General features: G+C 45.2%; 1 long non-coding RNA gene across 1 annotated transcript; it reads left to right on the top strand.

The window, feature by feature from the left end:
- Positions 1 to 2,031: 2,031 nt before the first annotated feature.
- Positions 2,032 to 5,940, top strand: LOC114640534. The gene is made up of 3 exons (XR_003714162.1): positions 2,032 to 2,122; positions 3,700 to 3,783; positions 5,877 to 5,940. It is a non-coding gene; the product is annotated as an uncharacterized LOC114640534 (long non-coding RNA).
- The last annotated feature ends 2,454 nt before the right edge of the window (positions 5,941 to 8,394 follow it).

Raw genomic sequence — 8,394 nt, 5'->3', positions numbered from 1 at the left:
ACAAGATGGTCTGACTGAGACGGATTGGGGCTCAGAAGAGTCCAGAACATGATTTTTATTTTTGTGTCTCTCTTTGTGGGCTGGTTAGAGAACAGTAAGCCACTAACCGGGATCAGGCCAGCCACAGAATGCTCCAGGAGGAATGACTTTCTTGGTTTTTAGGGTGGGAACTGCCTGGGCTGGAAATGGCTTTCATTTCCCTGGTCCTGTTCTAGAGACTTCTGAAATGCTATTTGCAGGCTTGGAGAGATTCTGGTTTCAAATATTTCTTTTTTTCTCTTTGCTTCCTTTGAAGTTCCCTTCCCTTATCATTCCCACACACCAAGAAAGGTGTTCCTTCCCTTTCGCACCCCAGTGGCATTAAAGGTCACCGGGTGTTGAGAATACAGTTTAAAACAAAGGCCACTCCCTTGAACTAGGTGCATGTACTAACAAAGAACCCTGGGTGTGGCTAAGCAGGTTCACCAGGACCGGGCACTCTTGTGGTTGATCTTTCACTAGAGAACGTAGCCCAGACTCTGGGCCTGAGTCTTGATCCCAAAGAGACCCTGGCTTGTCACTGCAGAGTGTTCCTCCTGCAAGCGCTCAGCTTGGGACCGCTACTGTACTGGAGTTTCATACTGACTCACCCAGGCATCACTTTGCTAGACAATTTACTACTCTGGTGTAGCGTTCAAACTCCAGCCATTAATTTTTGAGTGTGTTTAGGTGTAGCTGCAACACAGAAGTTTTGCCCATTGATTTCTTGAAGCATTTATTATGCTATGTAGGCTGTTGTTATGAATCATTTAGATTTATGAGCCAGTGTATTCCATTCCCTGCTACCCTGCAGAGCCCAAGGATCCTGAAGAAGTCATTTATATACATCCAATTCTTATATGTCCTTGAACGGGGTTCTCACCAAGCATACAAAACGGGAGCCCCACGGGAGGTAGCCGGCTTTATCTCTTCTTGACCTGGACATAGCAGGAGACTGCTTTACCTTCCTGCTCCAAGGAACTCTTAGAGAAGAACAGAGAACTAAACATTGAATGGAGAAGGTAGACACCAGGAATGTGTGTACAGTGAATGGTGTGAGCCAGTGGCTTTCAGTGCCAACAGTTCTGGTAACTTACTAGAAATGAGAATTCTCAGACCTCACCCAAGACCTGCTGACTCAGGACTCTGGGGTGGATCCAGTGATCTGTGTTGCAACCAGGCTTTATACATGCCAAAGGATGAGTGTGGCTAGCATGGCACAGGGCCTGAAAGCAAGAATCACTTGCCCTGGAAAATCCTCCAGTTCTACAGTTTACTGTGAGACAATGGGGAAGTTGCTCTCCTTCTCAAATGGGAGGGTAGTGCCTTTCTATGGCTTCAAATGATTTTTTAATAGACCAAATAATGTTGTCAAGGTGAAAGGCATTCAGATAAGACATCATTCAAGTGTAAAATATACTTGCACTAATATCCTGGCAAATGGTAAAGTATCCTGGCACTAATGAATAATAAGAGCCCCAACAAAATTCAGGTATGTTGGAAATCAGTGTCTAAAATAGCTTAACTATGATATATATATATATATATATATATATATATATATATATATATATATTTCTTGTTGAATGTGTGTATAAGTATGTATGTGTGTGTGTGTATGTGTGTTGCTGGGGATTGAGTTTAGAGCATGGTGCAAGCAGGTATTGCTGTGCCAGCAACAAAAAATTAATTTTAAGGATGAATATTCTAATGTGTATATGTTTGTGGGGGGGGGAAGAGAGAGTATGCCACAGAAAACCAGCAGGAGTTAATTCTTTCCTTCTGCATGTCATGTGGATTCTAGAGATTTACCTCGGGTTGGGTGACAAGTGCCTTTACTTAATGAGCCATTTTGCCAGCCCTTTAATAATGCAATTCTGAAAGTCAAATGGGAAATACATAAAGCATCCCTGTTAGAGAAAAGCAGTTCTGCTTTTTATTGTGCATTAAAAGAAGCATCTCTAACCAGCTGCTCTTCAAGCTTCAGGGCATTTCCATTTATCCTGACCCCTGTCAAGTGGACTCAGAGTCTCACGGACTCAAGGATGAGTGCCTCTGGGGACGTAGAAGTTTATAGAGAGTGAAAGGACTTACACAGATACAGGTGGGTGACATTTATTTGTTTTCCTGTTTCATCCTCAGTGAAAATGAAGCTGGGCAGATCAGCAGTGAGCACACCCTCAACAGGAGTGCGTGGCTGTCTCTCAGCTTTCCAGGCTGGGCTGTTCTGTTTCCTTTCACTTCCCTTCAAAGGCTCTGTTGTCCTCTTCTTTAGTCATCTTTGTTTCTCTCCTCTGAACTCTTTCCAGATCCTTCAGGCACAGCCTCTGTTGAAACTCAGGCTTCTCACTTCGCGAACTCGAGGCTGTATAAGGACCCCAGTGTCCATCAGAGATCAGGGAGGATTCTGGGAGGATGATCTCATAGCCCAGCACCCATCCCCACTGAACTCCCCCAGTGAAGCTCTGCCCTCTTACCAAGGTCAAGGCTGTGGCTGTCAGTCCAGGGATTCCATCCAGACCAATGGTTCAGAATCACAGCTGTACATTGGAATTACCTAATAATGCCTGCTCTCTGACTCCCAGGATTCCCACTTGTTGGCAGGGTCTGTGGCTCTAATGTGAAGCCAGCATTAGAACCACAGATTTTAGCTCTGATGGAGCAGCTGAGAAGCTGGGACGGACTGGGAGCCCCTGTTGACAGCAAACCTATTTTCCTGACTTAGTAGTAGCCATCCTGGAACCTTGTCCTCCTTATCATGCCAAATAACTTCAAGTTTTATGACTCTTGATGTTTTAAAATATTCATTTTCCCCCTTCAGATTTGCAAACATACAGTTGAAGTAGAGTGTCTGGGAGAAATTATTAAGGCAGACCTCTGGTCCCGCCCCCAGATTTCTGGTTCAGCTGCCCCAGTGTGAGTTCCCAGATGTGTGTTTCTAGTCACTCCCAGGCTGCAGTTGCTGTTGCTGCTCCACTAACCCTTCTTTCATAGCTGCTCATCTGAGCCTTTTTGTTCCCCTTGACTCTGGACAGCAGAAGCATGTGCCATTAGAGCAGTAAAAATTACACCAAGCCACATACTCAACCAGACCAGCAAGGCTCTCTATTGGAACCTTCTCGAGAGCTATTTGAGCAGGCCAAATGGAAGTAACACCGAATGAAGGTGACCAGTGCTTGTTTAAACAAATGCGGCAGCAAGCTTTCGTTGATTTTCTATGGGACCTAAAGTTTGATAATTATCCATTAGTCATGAGTGTGGTCTTTGAAGATGTTCTTTCTCTTATGCACAAACACACTGACTGGCTGTGTGTGTATATGTGTGTATATGTGTATGTGTGCATGTATGTGTGTATGTATGGTGTGTGTATGGTGTGTGTGTGTGTGTGTGTGTGTGTGTGTGTTTGGGGGTATATTTAATAGATTGTCAAGTTCACTCAACCACTGCTGTGTTATAAAGCTGGTACCATCAACTTGTGTAACTGTCCTGGTCTCATGGTTTGATCTGGGTCTTACAGTAAGACTGGTGGACTGTAGGTGCACAGTTACTGAAAAAGCACATGGGCAGAGCAAAGAAAACATATTTGCTTTAGTCATCAGTAGGCCAGGTCTGGGGCTATCGTCGTCCTCACCATCATCATCATCATCATCATCATCATCTTCATCATCATGTTTCATGCAGAGCTGAGCAGAGTCTTATTGAAAGACCGGGGGAGCCAAAGGGAAAGATAAACTATGAAGACAGAGACGCCAAGACTCTTGCCAGGTATGGTGAAGAACCAGTGTTTTCTACAAACAAGGTCTGAAAGTTTCTGCAAAGGTTGAGCTTGCCAACCCCTATGTCAAAGGAGCTATCTGCTCAAAGCTATTAGGAGACTCATAATGCATCTCACCCATGTGACCTCCAAATCAGTGAGTTTTAAGTGAATGTATAGTGCTTTATACCAAGTGGAGGGATTGGGTAGGGAGGTGGGTAAGTGTTTCTAGCCTGGCGAGCATCTAATTGGAGAGCTACTATGTCCTTTAGCATAATTTACTGGTGCTGGGAGTCAAACCATAAACTTAATTTCTGCTTCCCTCTGTATTGATGGTTGTTAGACAGGGGGCAGGCTTGTTGGCAATTAACTTGGAAACACTAGATTTGTTGGAGTTAGCCTAGAAACTGGAGCTAGGCTCTGGTTTTGTTGGGGGAGATTATCCTGGAGATGCTGGTCTTGTTGGGGGGGTATTTTGGATACCAGTGCTAGGTGCCACCTGCTAATTTACCTGAATTCAAAGTTTCTAAAATGGAGTCTGAACTTAAAAGACTTGGTCTCTCAAATCAAGAGTGAGCAGAGCCAGAGGGTTGTGTAGAGTGAGCTTGCTTGTTTGTTTTGGTCACAGTCCCCTCTGCTTATGATTTGTGTAGTCACCTTGAACCTGGCTAGTTCTAACTTGGTTTAATAATAATGGGCTCCTAATCTGTCAATATTCAGACATTAAGGGGTAAAAGGTTCATAGCCCAGAACCAGAAGTTTGTGGTTCTGCCTCATGGTCTCTACTTGTCTCAGTCTGTCTTGCTTTTCTGCACTTAACTTTAACGTTAATTTTTTTCAAAAGCCTAGCTTTAATGATGGTTCTTAAACACTTTAACCTCCCTTGTAGCCCACCACAGGTAATAGAAAAGAAAGGATATGGGGGGAGGAGTGGACCTGTTTAGAAAGGTTCATTGGAGCAACTCCCATCTGTGTTGTCTAGAAATCTTCAGTTCAGTTCACAGGTTAGAAGTAGCCACTCAATCCACTCACAAACACTTCACAGATACACCAACAGTCCAGTTCACTAGAGTCAGGATAGCAAACATGAGTCAGCAGTGGTGGCACTGCTTAGCAGAGAGAGCCAGGCCTCAGCTGAATTGGTACAAGTCAGCAGGAGGAAACCAGAGGGATGCCAGAAGTTCTCAGCTGTGCCTCTCTCAGTGTAGCGAAGATCAGTGAAGACTCAAGACCAACAAGCCTTGCACAGATATCTGTACCAGCAAGCCAAGCTGTCTCTGTCACTGTCTGTCAAGTCCTATATATACCCTCCAAACATCACATGTCCACATGTCTTGCCTCAGCATGTGCATCGCAGCATGTGTGTCTGTCTTTGCTGACATTACTCTGCTAATCAGCCCAAGCCCGTGGAAGAAACTACAGCACACCACCAGAAGTTTTTTGGTGCATTTCTGTCTATGGAGTCTCAACAAATGCACTCAACTAAGCAATGTAAGGTCGACCAATACATACGTGTTGTTAGCAAAGACTCCCTCACCATGTGTTGTTTCATGTGCTTGCTTTAGCAGAATATCCCTCTACCTGTATCTGCTTTAGCTAAACGTTCCTTCACGTGTTTGCCTGTCAGGAGCTGCCTTGCTTATACACTGAAGGCCAAAATCAGCTATAGGCTTAAGTCAGCCATACATGCCCGCTAACACAAAGTCTTGGTCTCTGTGGAAAAACACTGATACTTTAACAGATAGCTATAGATCTTGTAGACAAGTAGCCTTAGTGGAAATGTACCAGCCTGGATAAGAAAAAGTAGTCATAGGTCTTGTGGATAGGTAGCCTTAGTGGAGGGTACCAGCTTAGATAAGAACAAATGAATCATAGACAGAGTCATAGTGACCTGTCCTCTGCTTCTTTACCCAGCCAACACTCTGTTCTGGAAGGTATCTGTACTCCCCCTGAGAACACCTACACTCCTGTGTCATCCCCTTCCCCACATCCTACTTTTATGTGTATATAGCCCCTATGTGAAAAAATAAAAGTTACAGTTTGATCAGCCTATAGGCAAGCTGTCATTCTTCGAGTTCCCCTGTCCTCCAGTTCTCTCTTCCAGGTCTTCTGATCCCAGTTCAATGCCCTGTGGGACTGAGACATTTGCCCCAGCGAAACACCATCGGACGGACTTTCCAAAGAACCCTTAAGTTTCCACTTCATTTAATGTTTCAGTGGGTACCCGTTTTCCTCTGTTTGTCATTTTATTCTACATCTAAAATGTTTCCTTAGTCTGTATTTCATCTAGATTTTTCTTGTCACCTTTAACTCTGAATTGTTGCTCCATTTTAATTTTGTAGCCTTCCATCTTTGCAAAGCAGTTTTCAAGACTCCAGTATATTTTTTATTAACTGTGGTCACCCTGCTGTGCAAGAGTGTAGTCACCTTGCTGTACAACAGACTGTAGTCACCCTGCTGCATAATAGACTGTGGTAACCCCATTGCACAAAAGACTGTAGTCAGCTGCTGTACAATACAACAGGTGTTTTGAATTTATTCCTTTGTCCAGCTAAGATTTTGTATCCTTTTACCAACACTCCCCCCAGAAGTCCCCTAGTAGAACTTCCCCCGCTTTAACTATATAGCAAACAGCCTTAGCTGCCCACTCAAAAATAATTTTGTGCTTTTTGTCATTGATGTTTGTTCTGTTGAAGTAGTCAGGACTCCTCCGAAGTCTCAGCAGTGACTTTTTCTTTTTTCTTTCTTTCTGTCATGGGAGGAGTGTCTTACTATGTAGCCCAGGCTGGTCCCAAATTCCTAAGCCCAAGTAATCCTCTTGCCTTAGCCTCCTGAGGAGTTAGTCAGCATGGTGGATACATTACCACGCCTGGAGAGGAATGACTCATTTTTTTCTTTTTTTAAATACACAATTTAATTCATGTAAGGGAGAGGGGAATGCCATAGCACACATATGGAGGTCAGAGGGTGACCTGACCCACGGGTCCAGTTATTCGTGGGGGCCGAGGGGAACCTCACCTGAAAAGGAACACGGGTGAGAGAAAGGACGAGACCAAGCAAGTGTAGACTTGTCAAGGTCTGCTTTAATGTGGAGGCGGCTTACAAGATATACTCTAGGCAAGGGAGGAAGGGGAACAAGGAACAGGGTGGGGACTCTATCAACTATTGATAAGGTCAGTCATCTGGAGGAGCATTCTGCGGTTTTTCCCGGAATGTCCCGGGCAATAGTTCTTTATAAACATGAAATTCTTTCTTAGCTGAAGGTCAGATTCTCCCAAAATAGGCAGTTTCTCATAAAGGCAATTCATTAAGCAACTTTGTTAGCTGGGATTGGTGCTCCAGGGTCCTCAACATCTCCCTCTTCCCTGTACAATGAGAAGAGTGGTGGTCTAGCACGTCCCTGTCTTAGGCTAGTGATTGTGTCACACGTCTGTCTCCCAGGGAGGGGTGAGCCCCCTGTCTTAGGCTGTGTGGGTTGCTCCCGTCCCCAGCACCACGCACTCCTCTTCGGCTGCATTGGGTGTTGCCTCTGGGGCTCACTGCCTCTCCCTGGGGTTGCCGCAGAACGTTGCTGTCAGACCCAAGACTCTACAGGAGACGACAGAGTTGTAACGGGACCCTGGGGACCACTCATAGGTAGTCTCCGGAGGGCCGCCATCAGCGGGTTGGCAGTCGTCCCCTGGTTCTTCCAGAGCCAGGCGATGGTAGTGGACAGAGACTGGCTTCCGAGTAGCTGCATTAACTTGTTCCTTAATGAAAGTTGTAAATTTCCGAAAATCCTGTTCGGCGGGACGAGGCTGCGCTCCAGGGGCAGAGCAATCCCCAGAAGATCAGAAGAATTTCCCATGTTGTTCGCATGGTCCTGAAAAAGAGCACAAGAAGGAAATTCTCAGGAGCCACCCTGGGTGGGGTTAAAAGGTTAAAAGGAAGAGGAGTGGGGTTAATCAGGCGATCAGGCAGCCATCTGGCGTTCTGTGCCTGGGAGTCATAAACACAAGCATATCCTTTGCCCCAGACAAGTACTGGGTCAGGCCCCTGCCACTTATTCAACAGGGGATCCTTCCAAAGGACCCGTGCATAATCATGTTTAGTGGTAGGGTGTCAAAAGCAATCAGCAGCAGATTTTTCTAAAGCATCCAAGGTAAGAAAATTCATCACAAACAGGGCATGGTTAAGCAACAATTTGGAGTTGCCCTGAAGAGGATACAGATGTCCATTCCCGGACTGTAGCTTGGAAAGCATGTTCTTAAGGGACAAATGTGTTCTTTCTACTATGCCCTGACCTTAGGGGTTGTAAGGGATACCGGTAACATGTCTTATACTCAGCTGGGAGCAGAATTGTTTAAACCCTGAGCTGGTGTATCCAGGGCCATTGTCCATCTTAATGGTCCTGGGCTTCCTCATTGTGGCAAGACAAGAAAGAACATGAGAAACATGTCTAGTGGTCTCTCCTGATTGAGCAGTAACATGAACAAAGCCACTATACGTATCCACAGAGACATGTAGATATTTTAGCTTCCCAAAGGGCGAATAATGGGTCACATCCATCCGCCAAAGTTCTCCTGGCACTAGGCCTTGAGGATTGACCCCCAAATGGGGCTCGGGTAGATGGGTTAGGCATG

The sequence above is a fragment of the Grammomys surdaster genome, unplaced genomic scaffold (assembly GCF_004785775.1).
Source record: "Grammomys surdaster isolate TR1022 unplaced genomic scaffold, NIH_TR_1.0 125834, whole genome shotgun sequence".
Lineage (NCBI taxonomy): Eukaryota > Metazoa > Chordata > Mammalia > Rodentia > Muridae > Grammomys > Grammomys surdaster.
Note: the sequence above shows the minus strand (reverse complement) of the source record. Positions and strands in the feature narration are given on the sequence as shown.